A 13947-nucleotide genomic window follows, 5' to 3' on the forward strand; every position below is an offset into this window, starting at 1 on the left:
GGGAGGGATAGCTTCAAGATGGCAGAGGAGGAAGCCATGGAGATCACCTTCCTCCCCACAAATACATGAAAAATACATCTACATGTGGAACAGCTCCTACAAAATACCTACTGAATGCTGGCAGAAGACCTCAGATTTCCCAAAGGAGTCTTGATGCTCCAGCTGGGTGTCAGGCCTGAACCTCTGAGGTGGTAGAGCCGAGTTCAGGACACTGGTCCACCAGAGACCTCCCGGCCCCACGTAATATCAAATGGCGAACGCTCTCTCAGAGATCTCCATAACAATGCTAAGACCCAGCTCCACTCAACGACCAACAAGCTATGGTGCTGGACACCCTATGCCAAACAACTAGCAAGACAGGAACACAACCCCACCCATTAGCAGAGAAGTTGCCTAAAATCATAATAAGTTCACAGACACCCCAAAACACACCACCAGACATGATCCTGCCCACCAGACAGACAAGATCCAGCCTCATCCACCAGAACACAGGCACCAGTCCCCTCCACCAGGAAGCCTACACAATCCACTAAACCAAATTTACCCACTGGGGACAGACACCAAAAACAACGGGAACTACAAACCTGCAGCTGGCAGAAAGGAGACCCCAAACATAGTAAGTTAAGGAGAAGGAAAAGACAGAGAAATACACAGCAGATGAGGGAGCAAGGTAAAAACCCACCAGACCAAACAAATGAAGAGGAAATAGGCAGTCTACCTGAAAAAGAATTCAGAGTAATGATAGTAAAGATGATCCAAAATCTTGGAATAGGATGGAGACAATACAAGAAACGTTTAACAAGGACCTAGAAGAACTAAAGAGGAAACAAACAATGATGAACAACGCAAAAAATGAAATTAAAAATTCTCAAGAAGGGATCAATAGCAGAATAACTGAGGCAGAAGAACGGATAAGTGACCTGGAAGATAAAATAGTGGAAATAACTACTGCAGAACAGAATAAAGAAAAAACAATGAAAAGAATTCAGGACAGTCTCAGAGACCTCTGGGCCAACAGTAAATACACCAACATTAGAATTATAGGGGTCCAGAAGAAGAAGAGAAAAAGAAAGTGACTGAGAAAATATTTGAAGAGATTAGAGTTGAAAAATTTCCCTAATATGGGAAACGAAATAGTCAATCAAGTCCAGGAAGCGCAGAGAGTCCCATACAGGGTAAATCCAAGGAGAAACATGCCAAGACACATATTAATCAAACTGTCAAAAATCAAATACAAAGAAAAAATATTAAAAGCAGCAAGGGAAAAGCAACAAATAACATACAAGGGAATCCCCACAAGGTTAACAGCAGATCTTTCAGCAGAAACTCTGCAAGCCAGAAGGGAGTGGCAGGACATATTTAAAGTGATGAAAGAGAAAAATCTACAACCAAGGTTACTCTAAGCAGCAATGATCTCATTCACATTTGATAGAGAAATTAAAACCTTTACAGACAAGCAAAAGCTAAGGGAATTCAGCACCAACACACCAGCTTTACAACAAATGCTAAAGGAACTTCTCTAGGCAAGAAACACAAGAGAAGGAAAAGACCTACAATAACAAACTCAAGACAATTAAAAAAATGGTAATAGGAACATACATATCGATAACTACCTTAAATGTAAATGGATTAAATGCTCCAATCAAAAGACAGAGACTGGCTGAATAGATAAAAAACAAGACTCGCATATATGCTGTCCACAAGAGACCCACTTCCGACCTAGGAACACAAACAGACTGAAAATGAGGGGATGGAAAAAGATCTTCCATGCAAATGGGAATCAAAAGAAATCTGGAGTAGCAATTGTCATATTAGACAAAATAGACTTTAAAATAAAGACTATTACAAGAGACAAAGAAGGACACTACATAATGATCAAGGGATCAATCCAAGAAGAAGATATAACAATTGTAAAGATTTATGCACCCAACACAGGAGCACCTCAATACTTAAGGCAAATGCTAACAGCCGTAAAAGGGGAAATGGACAGTAACACAATCATAGTAGGGAACTTTAACAGCCCACTTTCACCAATGGACAGATCATCCAAAATAAAAATAAATAAGGAAACACAAGCTTTAAATGATACATTTAACAAGATGGACTTAATTGATATTTAAAGGACATTCCATCCAGAAACAACATAATACACTTTCTTCTCAGTGCTCATGGAATATTTTCCAGGATAAATCATATCTTGGGTCACAAATCAAACCTTGTTAAATTTAAGAAAATGAAATCGTATCAAGTATCTTTTCTTACCACAATGCTATGAGACTAGATATCAATTACAGGAAAAAATCTGTAAGAAATACAAACACATGGAGGCTAAACAATACACTTCAGAATAACCAAGAGATCACTGAAGAAATCAAAGAGGAAAACAAAAAATACCTTGAAACAAATGACAATGAAAACACGATGACCCAAAACCTATGGGATGCCACAAAAGCAGTTCTAAGAGGCAAGTTTATAGCAATACAATCCTTCTTCGAGAAACAAGAAACATCTCAAATAAACAACCTAATCTTACACCTAAAGCAATTAGAGAAAGAAGAACAAAAAAGCCCCCCAAAGTTAGCAGATAGAAAGAAATCATAATGATCACATCAGAAATAAATGAAAAAGAAATGAAGGAAACGATAGCAAAGATCAATAAAACTAAAAGCTGGTTCTTTGAGAAGATAAACAAAGTTGATAAACCTCCAGCCAGACTCATCAAGAAAAAAAGGGAGAAGACTGAAATCAATAGAATTAGAAATGAAAAAGGAGAAGTAACAACTGACACTGCAGAAATACAAAGGATCATGCAAGATTACTACAAGCAACTCTATGCCAATAAAATGGACAACCTGGAAGAAATGGACAAATTCTTAGAAAAGCACAACTTCCTGAGACTGAAGTAGGAAGAAATCGAAAATATAAACAGAACAATCACAAGCACTGAAATTGAAACTGTGATTAAAAATCTTCCAACAAAGAAAATCCCAGGACCAGAGAGCTTCACAGGCGACTTCTATCAAACATTTACAGAAGAGCTAACACCTATTCTTCTCAAATTCTTCCAAAATATAGCAGAGAGAGGAACACTCCCAAACTCATTCTAAGAGGCCAACATCACCCTGATACCAAAACCAGAGAAAGATGTCATGAAAAAAGAAAACTACAGACCGTTATCACTGATGAACATAGATGCAAAAATCCTCAACAAAATACTAGCAAACAGAATCCAACAGCACATTAAAAGGATCATACACTATGATCAAGTGGGGTTTATCCCAGGAATGCAAGGATTCTTCAATATATGCAAATCAAACAATGTGATAAACCATATTAACAAATTGAAGGATAAAAACCATATGATCATCTCAATAGATGCAGAAAAAGTTTTTGACAAAATTCAACACCCATTTATGATAGAAACTCTCCAGAAAGTAGGCATAGAGGGAACTTACCTCGACATAATAAAGGCCATATATGACAAACACACAGCCAACATCGTTCTCAATGGTTAAACACTGAAACCATTTCCAGTAAGATCAGGAACAAGACAAGGTTGCCCAGTTTCACCACTATTATTCAACATAGTTTTGGAAATTTTAGCCACAGCAATTAGTGAAGAAAAAGGAATCCAAAACGGGAAATAAGAAGTAAAACTGTCAGTGTTTGCAGATGACATGATACTATACATAGAGAATCCCAAAGATGCTACCAGAAAACTACTAGAGCTAATCAATGAATTTGGTAAAGTAGCAGGATATAAAATTAATGCACAGAAATCTCTTGCATTCCTATACAGTAATGATGAAAAATCTGAAAGGGAAGTTAATGAAACACTCCTGTTTACCATTGCTACAAAAAGAATAAAATAACTAGGAATAAACCTACCTAAGGAGACAAAAGACCTGTATGCAGAAAACTATAAGACACTGATGAAAGAAATTAAAGATGATACAAACAGATGGAGAGGTATACCATATTCTTGGATTAGAAGAATCAGCCTTGTGAATATGACTATACTACCCGAAGCAATCTACAGATTCAGGGCAATCCCTATCAAACTCCCAGTGACATTTTTTGGAGAACTAGAACCAAAAATTTCCCAATTTTTATGGCAACACAAAAGACCCCAAATGCCAAATCAATCTTGAGAAAGAAAAACGGAGCTGGAGGAATCAGACTCCCTGACTTCTGATTCTACTACAAAGCTACAGTAATCTAGACAGTATGGTACTGGCACAGAAACAGAAATATAGATCAATGGAACAGGATAGAAAGCCCAGAGATAAACCCACACACATATGGTCACCTTATATTTGATAAAGGATTCAAGAATATACAATGGAGAAAAGACAGCCTCTTCAATAAGTGGTGCTGGGAAAACTGGACAACTACATGTAAAAGCATGAAATTAGAACTCTCCCTAACACTGTATACAAAAATAACCTCGAAATGGATTAAAGACCTAAATGTAAAGCCAGACACTATAATACTCTTAGGGGAAAACATAGGCAGAACGCTGTATGACATAAATCACAGCAAGATCCTTTATGACCCACCTCTTAGTGAAATGGAAGTAAAAACAAATATAAATAAATGGGACTTAATGAAACTTTAAAGCTTTTCCACAGCAAAGGAAAACATAAACAAGATGAAAAGACAACCCTCAGAATGGGATAAAATATTGCAAATGAAGCAACTGACAAATGATGAATCTCCAAATTATACAAGCGTATCATGCAGCTCCATATCAAAAAAACAAACCCAATACAAAAATGGGCAGAAGACCTAAATAGACATTTCTCCAAAGAAGATATACAGATTGCCAACAAACATGAAAGGATGCTCAACATCACTAATCATTAGAGAAATGAAAATCAAAACTACAATGAGGAATCACCTCATACCAGTCAGAATGGCCATCATCAAAAACTCTCCAAACAATAAATGCTGGAGAGGGTGGAGAAAATGGACCCCTCTTTTGCTGTTGGTGGGAATGTAAATTGATACAGCTACTATGGAGAACAGTATGGAGGTTCTTTTAAAAAACTACAAATAGAACTACCATACGACCCTGCAATCCCACTACTGGGCATATACCCTGAGAAAACCATAATTCAAAAAGAGTCATGTACCACAATGTTCATGGCAGCACTATTTACAGTAGTCAGGACGTGGAAGCTACCTAAGTGTCCATTGACAGACGAATGGATAAAGAAAATGTGGTACATATATACAATGGAATATTACTCAGCCATAAGAAGAAACAAAATTGAGTTATTTGTAGTTCGGTGGATGGACCTAGAGACTGTCATACAGAGTGAAGTAAGTCTGAAAGAGAAAAACAAATACCATATGCTAATACGTATATATGGAATCTAAAAGAAAAAAAACATGTTTCTGAAGAAGCTACGGTAGGACAGGAATAAAGACGCAGATGTAGAGAATGGAGTTGAGGACACTGGGAGGGGATGGACAAGCTGGGATGAAGTGAGACAGTGGCATGAACATATATACAGTACCAAATGTAAAATAGATAGCTAGTGTGAAGCAGCCACATAGGGCAGGGAGATCAACTCAGTGCTTTGTGTCCACCTAGAGGGGTGGGATAGGGAGGGTGGGAGGAAGACGCAAGAGGGAGGAGATATGGGGATATACGTTTATGTATAGCTGATTCACTTTGTTATACAGCAGAAACTAACACACCATTGTAAAGCAGGTATACTCCAATAAGGATGTTAAAAAAATGTATAATTCCACTCTACAAAGATAACAGACTGTTATTATTGTGGAGTATATCTTTCCATGTTTCCAGTTTCTTCCGTACTTCTCTCTTCTCTCTTCTCTCTTTTTATCATAATACCTTAAATATGCTTTTGTTCTCAGCAATATATTACAGGTATCTTTAAGAGACTCAATGCTTTCCTCTTAATATTTACATAAGAATCAATTGCATATATGTACCAGATTTTGTACAAGTTGGTAGGTCATTAGGTTGATTCTCATTTTCACTATTAAAATCCATACTGTAAATAATATCCTTATCTCTAGGATAAATTTTTAGAAGTAAATCTGCTGGCTTAAAGGAAACACACATATTTAAGAGTTTGTTTGTTTTTTTTATTTTGTATCAAGTTGACCTTCAAAGTATGTACAAATTTACACATTTAACAGTGATGCATGAAAGTTACTGTTTCTTCATCATTACCAGCAATTAATGTTAATAATTATTTCCATCTTCATCGATATGATAGGCAAAAATTGACACTTTGTTTTATTTTCTTTAATTTCTAATGATGTTGAATATTTTTGTTTCATTTTATATCTACATCTTTTATCCACTTGACATTGATTTTTATATAGACTGTGAGCTAACTTAATTCCTTCCAGATGGCTAGCTGATTATCCCAATACTATTTGTTGAATAATCTTTCCTTTTCCTACTGATCTGGAATCCCATATTCGTCATAAAGTAAATTATATCGTACTTAATTTTTTTTCTCGACTTCCTATTCTATTCCATTTTTCTAGATGCCAGACTGATTGATTCCAGCACCCACTCGTTTAGTTACCCTGACTTCATAATACAACTTTCTACTCCTTTATAGACATTTGTTTTAAAAATTCCCACATTATTCTTGCCTAATTTCATTCCAGAAAACCTATATAATTATTTTTCAATTTCTAAAATAAGTCCTATTGAGATTTTGATCTGTATTTCATCAAATGTATACATTAATTTGTAGAGAATTATTAACTTTTATATATCGAGTATTTATATTTATAAATATGCTATATTGCACCATTAATTAAAATATTATTTTATTTTCTTATATGCAGTTTTGCTGTTTAAAAATATGTCTTGTTGTAAAATATAAATATCATTATATAGACATTTTTACATGTCAGTCAATAACCATTTAAAAGCAAAAAGTGTGTTGTAATACACCAAAATGTTAACACTGGGTATTTCTATTTGGTGAATTGTAAGGTATTATTTTATCCTATGAACTTTAAAAACAATTTTATTGATATACCATATAATTGAACCCTTTAAAGTGTACAATTCAATATTTTTTATATGTTCACAGGATTTTGCATCCATCAACATTATGTAATTTTAGAACATTTTCATCACCCCCCAAAAAACTTCATACCCGATAGCACTCACGCCTTATTTAATCGCAACTCCCATATCCCTAGGCAATCAGTAATCTACTTTCTGTGTCTATAGATTTGCCTATTTGGATACTTCATATAAACGATATTATATAATATGCCATCTTTTGTAAGTGTCTTCTTTTATTTAGCCTATGTCTTCAAGGTTCATCTCTGTTGTACCATGTATCAGCATTTTGTTCCTTTTCATGGCTGAATGATAATGTATTGTATGGCTATACCACCTATTATTTATCCATTCATCAGTTGATAGACGTTTGGGTTGTTTTTACTGTATGACTATTATGAATAATGCTACAGTGAGCATTCATTAACAAGTTTTTGTGTGGATGTTTGTTTTCAGTTCTCTTAGGTATATACTTAGGAGTGAAATTGATATGTCCTATGTTTTAACTTTTTGAGGAACTGCCAGACTGTTTTTCAAAGTGGCTGCACCATTTTACATTATCACCAGCAGTATATGAGGGTTCTGATTTCTCCACATCCTCACCAACACTTTTTATCTGTTGTTTTTTATTATACGCATCGTAGTGTGTGTCTTTTCTTTAATGCTCTATAATGCTCACATACTTCTTTTTAATGGCAAACCTCCTATATTCATTAAAGCAAACATTATGACATGGGTTCCCTGGAAACTGCAAACAAATGTTGACCTCTGTTTACACAATGTCCTGAATCACTTCTGGATAGGCAGAGATTGAAATATTAAAATGGACATTTTTATAGCCACAGATATGCAATTGTATGTGAGGGAAAATGATATCACAAATTCCAACAATGTTTTCTGACTTTGACTTTTTAAAAGGAAGTTGAGAGTTCCTTCTTTTTAATTTTTAAGTTTTTTATTACTTTTTATTGGAGTATAGTTGCTTTACAATGTTGTGTTAAGTTGAGAGTTCTTAAACTTTTCAGCACCTCTATTAGCACTTCATATTTCCATGAAAGTTTAAAGTTCATTTGCAGAGATTGTGGATTATCATCAATAATCTTATTTTAAACTAATTTTTGCTTCTATCCTCTTATTTTCCTTCCTTTCTCTAATTCATTTCATGGCCAGCACCCAGTTGTCTAACATTTTAAGCAAACAACTATATCACATCACACTTCTTCAAAATAATTATCTTTGTCTTGATTCTGTTACCTCTAATTTGTAGAAAGAGGACAGAGTAAGGGGTTTAATGATGCAGATTACCCAAGTATAGTAAATCCAACTATAGTACTTGAATTGCTATTTAATTCAATGTGTTATAAAGAAATAGCTGTTGCATGTATATTCTATCTATAGTTATCTCCCTATCATCTATCTATCATCTATAATACCTGAGAACTACTGAGATTAGTATAACCTCAGATTATAAGTCAATATAAGATTATATTGATTAGCATTTTGTTCATTTTCATATGCTCTGTCTATAAAGTCATCTTAAGGTTTTGAAATATGAATGAGATAAAAGGAGGAGGCATTTTCAAAGTTACTGTAGGTCTGTTTTACCTGGTAGTGGCAGCAACTTCAAATCATCTTCAGGGAAGATGGTTTCTTCTGTTTAGGAAGTATCCAGATGGGCCTTTTAATTATGTAAATACAAAATAGATGCACTTCCAAATGCCTTTAGAGAGACTGTAAAGTCCTGGTAACCTGAATATAATCTCGAGTATTCCAACTTCATCATGCAAATTGCTGTGTTTGCTTGAGATTATGTAGAATTATGTAGATTGCTTTTTGAAAGGGAGATGGAAGTGGAAAAAATAATGTCCTGGGTGCAGACAAATGGCAAAGTGTTTTAACAGATTATATTTATGGAAAGAATGGGTCTTTGGGAGTACTGGGAGACAACACTGACATGGACACTGTAGTGGCAATGAAGACTCCTTTCCAGAAGGCTTTAAGTTAGGGAGACATTGGGTGAGGGTAATTAGAACTGGAAAAGAAACATACTGCTGGCCCTCCTAATAGATAGACTGTAACACAAAGCACCCCTCTGAGTACATGTAGGAATAATTGAGTAATATCCTAGAGGTGAAGGGATTGGGATGAGTCCCAAAGAGTGCAATGGTATGGTTTAGGGCTGTGCTGTCCAATAGAAATTTTGGTAGTAATGGAAAAGTACTAGATTTGTGCTGTCCAGTACAATCGAGTAACCACTAGACACAAGAACACTTGAAATGTGCCTGGTGTGACTGAGGAACCAATTTTAAAATTTAACTTAATTACTTAAAATTTAAATAGCCACATGTAGCTAATTGCTATTTATTGGACAGCACAGGTCTAGAATATTAAAAATAACTGAGATATCAAATACTTAAAAGTAGTAGAAACATGAACATTTCAATTACACATCTAAGACTGAGTGAAAATTGAACCGAAAATGCATCTTTATAGTATAGTCATTGGTGAAAAAAATTTTTAGATATGTCATTCTACACTGCATGTGAAATAAAATTCAAAATCTTTAGCTGAATATACAAGGCTTTCCAAAATTCACTCCGAAGTCATTGTTCCAACCTTAAGTCCAACAGTCTTCTAATACAAAACCCCTGTTGATTAAGCCAATCTGGACTATCTGCCATTTCCAAAGAAATGCAGAAACTGAGGTTTAGAGAGATTAGATTACTTATACTCAGGTTGCAAAGGTGATAGATGTTCAAATCTAGGCATTGTGATTCTAGAGCTCTCTCTCTTGTACCAGTTTTCTTATCTTCAAAATAAACATAATAATAGGAACTGCTTCATAAGATTGCTTGAAGATTAATGAGATATTCATATGGCGAGCTTGACTCTCATCTGGTAGACAACAAATGCTCAATGAAAATTAGCTATTACTGTTGATGCTACATTGGCATTGTGGCTTACAATACTTACTAATTGCAGATTATAACAGAATAAAACAAGAAAATGATTTTTCTTTTTTAAGTCCAATAAACTATTTTTGCTTTTGACCTATATTATCTTGACTAGCATTATGGCATTTACAGAGATTTCAAATAAAAATTAGTTCATGTATTAGTTTTATATCACTCTGGAAACGTTCCACCACCCCAAAGCCACCTGAATTACAAAGAAATGAAATGGCTTAGCAAAGTGCTATGGTGCTGAAATAACATCATTTCAAAGAGTACATTTGTGCATAAACCAAAACAAAAAAACAACAGAATAAATGAAGAAAAGTCAGCCACTGAAAGACATAGTGGACTATGAACAAAAATGGGTCTCAAGCAAGATCATTCCTTTTTATCATGGAAAAAACAAAATATGGAAAGGAGACAATGAAATGCATTTGCAAGAGGCCAGACAAGTAAGGTTATTCAGCTTGTATCGCTACCAGAGATACAGCAGCCTAAATATGCTCTTGAGTATGCATAGTAAAGTTATTATTTGCTTTTGGAAAGTATGTGGCTCTGACCATAAGAAACTGCAGCATAAATATAGGCTTTACTATGAAATATAATTTAAGAATGCTGTCATCAGTTTGGAAATATATTACTAAAATTTTTCCTACAAAAAAGAAGGATTTAAGAACTAACGTAGTTTTCAGGGCTTCCCTGGTGGCGCAGTGGTTGAGAGTCCACCTGCCGATGCAGGGGACACGGGTTTGTGCCCCGGTCCGGGAGGATCCCACATGTCACAGAGCGGCTGGGCCCGTGAGCCATGGCCACTGAGCCTGCGCGTCCAGAGCCTGTGCTCCACAACGGGAGAGGCCACAACAGTGAGAGACCCGCGTACTGCAAAAAAAAAAAAAAAAGAAATAATGTAGTTTTCATTGAGATTTTTGTGTTCATGTCAAGCATTCAGAAGGGGAACATATAATATAAAAAGGACATGCACATCAATAGTTTCTAATATTAATTATTTTGAATATTCCATATGTGTCTTAGAAAATTGAGGCAATGCTTGTGAAATTGTGCTTTATGAATATTGATTGTTTTAATAGTAGAATATAAAATCTAAGAACAAGATGCTCAGTAGGTAAAATCTATAAAATAAATAAATAAACCTACAAAATAAATAAATAAAATCTAAAAACAAGATACCTTGCATGCATGTCATGATTTATTTCCTCAGAGCTTTTCTACTTCTTTACCAATTGGTATAAGGAATTTTATATCTCCCAGATTGCAAGAAAAATAAACCAGACATATTGTTAAGGCTTTCAGAGCTAGACACAAAATTCAATGAACTCATTTTAATCAAAGTTAAACAACTGGATGAATTTCTTGTTACTAACATGTTAATGTTAGTTCTATATTTTTCTAGATATTATAAAATACTATTCTATTTTGTGGATTTAATTGCAGTAGATTCTTGAGTAGAAAATATCAGAGGAGTTATTCAACCTTTATTTTGCAAACTTTTATTATGTAAGGGGTTGGATTAAATCAAGATAATACTTTGTGTAATATTAATTGACTTCCTTGGACTTTTATTTGTAATTTTTTAAAAATAGAAACAGGGTGTAAAGTTTGTTTAATAGTACAGCATTGTAAAGTAAAAGGATTGAAAAGAATCCTTCTTTGGGAGAATTTTGATTTCTATATATTATTTGAAAGCCTGAAGCTATCTGACTTTTCCTTTATGACCTTATTTCCTTTTTTGCAAAATCTTTCCCCAAGTCTTCCATAAGGCCTCTTAAGATAAATCAAAGGATAACCTAAAGTTAGTCAGTAAGTGCTTTTGACCTTTGGACTAGTGTAACTGCAAATATAAGAAATTTGTTACAATGATACGTTTAGATCAGGTCTAAAAGGTAACATGGTTGAATGTGTTTATTTTTCTTTACAGTTGTGATAGGGTTGAATGTTTTTTCTTTAAGCTCTCTGCTTCTATCACATCATATCAGTTGAGAGGATTCAGGGTTTTTAGTACTGAAGGTCAGGCACTACTAAGCACTAAGGGTATTTATTTAACTGAACAGGGAAAGGAGAAAATATCCAATTTAATTCAGACATTTATGACCTCAATTTAGATCCTTATTTTTATGTTCAATCCAAATGTGTTGAATCTAAAATCAAAACAATATACTTTGTTCTGCTTTGGATTAAAATAGGTTGTGCTGGACATGATTTGTAATAGTTTTTTATATGTGTCTCATATCAGCCTACCTCCTGCTAATAGGTTAGTAAGCTTCTATTTCTCTTTAGCACTGCAACCAATAAACACTACTATTATAGGAAATATAATACTAATACAAGGCAACCTGCCTTTCATGCTCATCATAAAAAATGTGTAATATGAGCATGCCGTGTACACAATCAACCCTTCCATTCTAGGGGAAAAAAGGGAGGAAAGATAATGAATTGGTGCATGGAAGTCTTTGTGACACTAAATGACTCTAATTAATGAGATATTATAATTCAGGGCACAGTAGTAGCCCAACTGTTTGAAATTTCATATTATACTCTATTAAATTTTTAGTTATCTGCTGTTGGTTTGGATATTATCTAAGATTTAGAGTTAGCATTCACAAGGAAGCACCCAAGCATACAAATCTTAAAAAAATAAAAATAAAAACTGCCACAGTACAAGTTGATTTCCCAAGAATGCAAAGAGAATAATTTTCTACAGATGAAGCATACCTTTATGCACTCTACTGAAAATTAGGCATGGTGTTATACATTCATAATATATCTTGTAGCTCTTCAAGTACAAAGAGTGGGTTAGAACTAAAGTATAAATCATATGCTTGTTTTTCGATTGCTTTATCTAATCCTTTATACATATATTAGTACCATTGTAAAATAGAGATGTGATTTTCCTTTCACAAGTCTAACTAAATCTTCCATTATGCAAATACACATCTGTTCAGAAAGCAAAGCTAAAGAAACAATCCACATTTACTACAAAACAACAAAGATTTCAAGGATATTGGAGTATAATTTTGTTTTTGCTTTGTTTCAGCTGCATCAAGGTTTAATGGTGATGTATTTTACTTCTGTTCTCCAAACAATAAAAAAAAAATTCTTTTAGAGTGTATTGACCACAATAAAGCAACATACTTAAAGATAGTTATTTTAAACAAACCTCAAAGGCAAACTAATTAAGTATATTTTACATATTAGTAACCTATAAAAAGGGAAAGCTAATATAAAATACAGATCTTGAACACACACCTAGCCACCAAATGATTTTACCAATTCCTACTCCCATCAACAGTGAGTTCAATTATAAATGCTGTTCATCGTAAGATTATTTTAAATGAGGCCCCTATAATATTCCACTTTGAGCTTGTTTTGCTTTGGCAAATGTCTAAATCCTTGACTCCACCCTCCTCCTCATGTTACTAGAAATGTTGATTTTTAATTTGGAATTTTCCCTTCTCTTTTCATGAGAAATATAGTTTAGTGATAGGCACTTTAATTAATCAAACAATCAACGTATATATAATTCCTACTATTGTAATTCATTATATTCAAAGAAGACAAAGTAAATAATTTCATTAATGAGTCTAAACAAGGAAAAGGAAGATACATGGAGAACAAAATGTACCTGGAAAATGAGTAAGAGGAGAGCTTTAGAGAGAGTGATCATATTCCCTTTGGGGATACTTGTGTAATGAAGAAATATTGGGTTTTCTTTTCAAAAAATAACCTCTTTATTAAAGGAATTAATTATGTTCCTGAGATCAATTAAGAAGGCAGTTTTATGGATTTAATCAATTGTGTTCTCTATCATTCATTCAAAGAGTATTTATCAAACAGTACACTGTACTAATCCTTAATTTTATCTTTCAGATTTTAACACAAAAATTCAATTTGGTATGAAATGCTATTGTT

The sequence above is a fragment of the Orcinus orca genome, chromosome X (assembly GCF_937001465.1).
Source record: "Orcinus orca chromosome X, mOrcOrc1.1, whole genome shotgun sequence".
In the NCBI taxonomy this organism is placed as follows: domain Eukaryota; kingdom Metazoa; phylum Chordata; class Mammalia; order Artiodactyla; family Delphinidae; genus Orcinus; species Orcinus orca.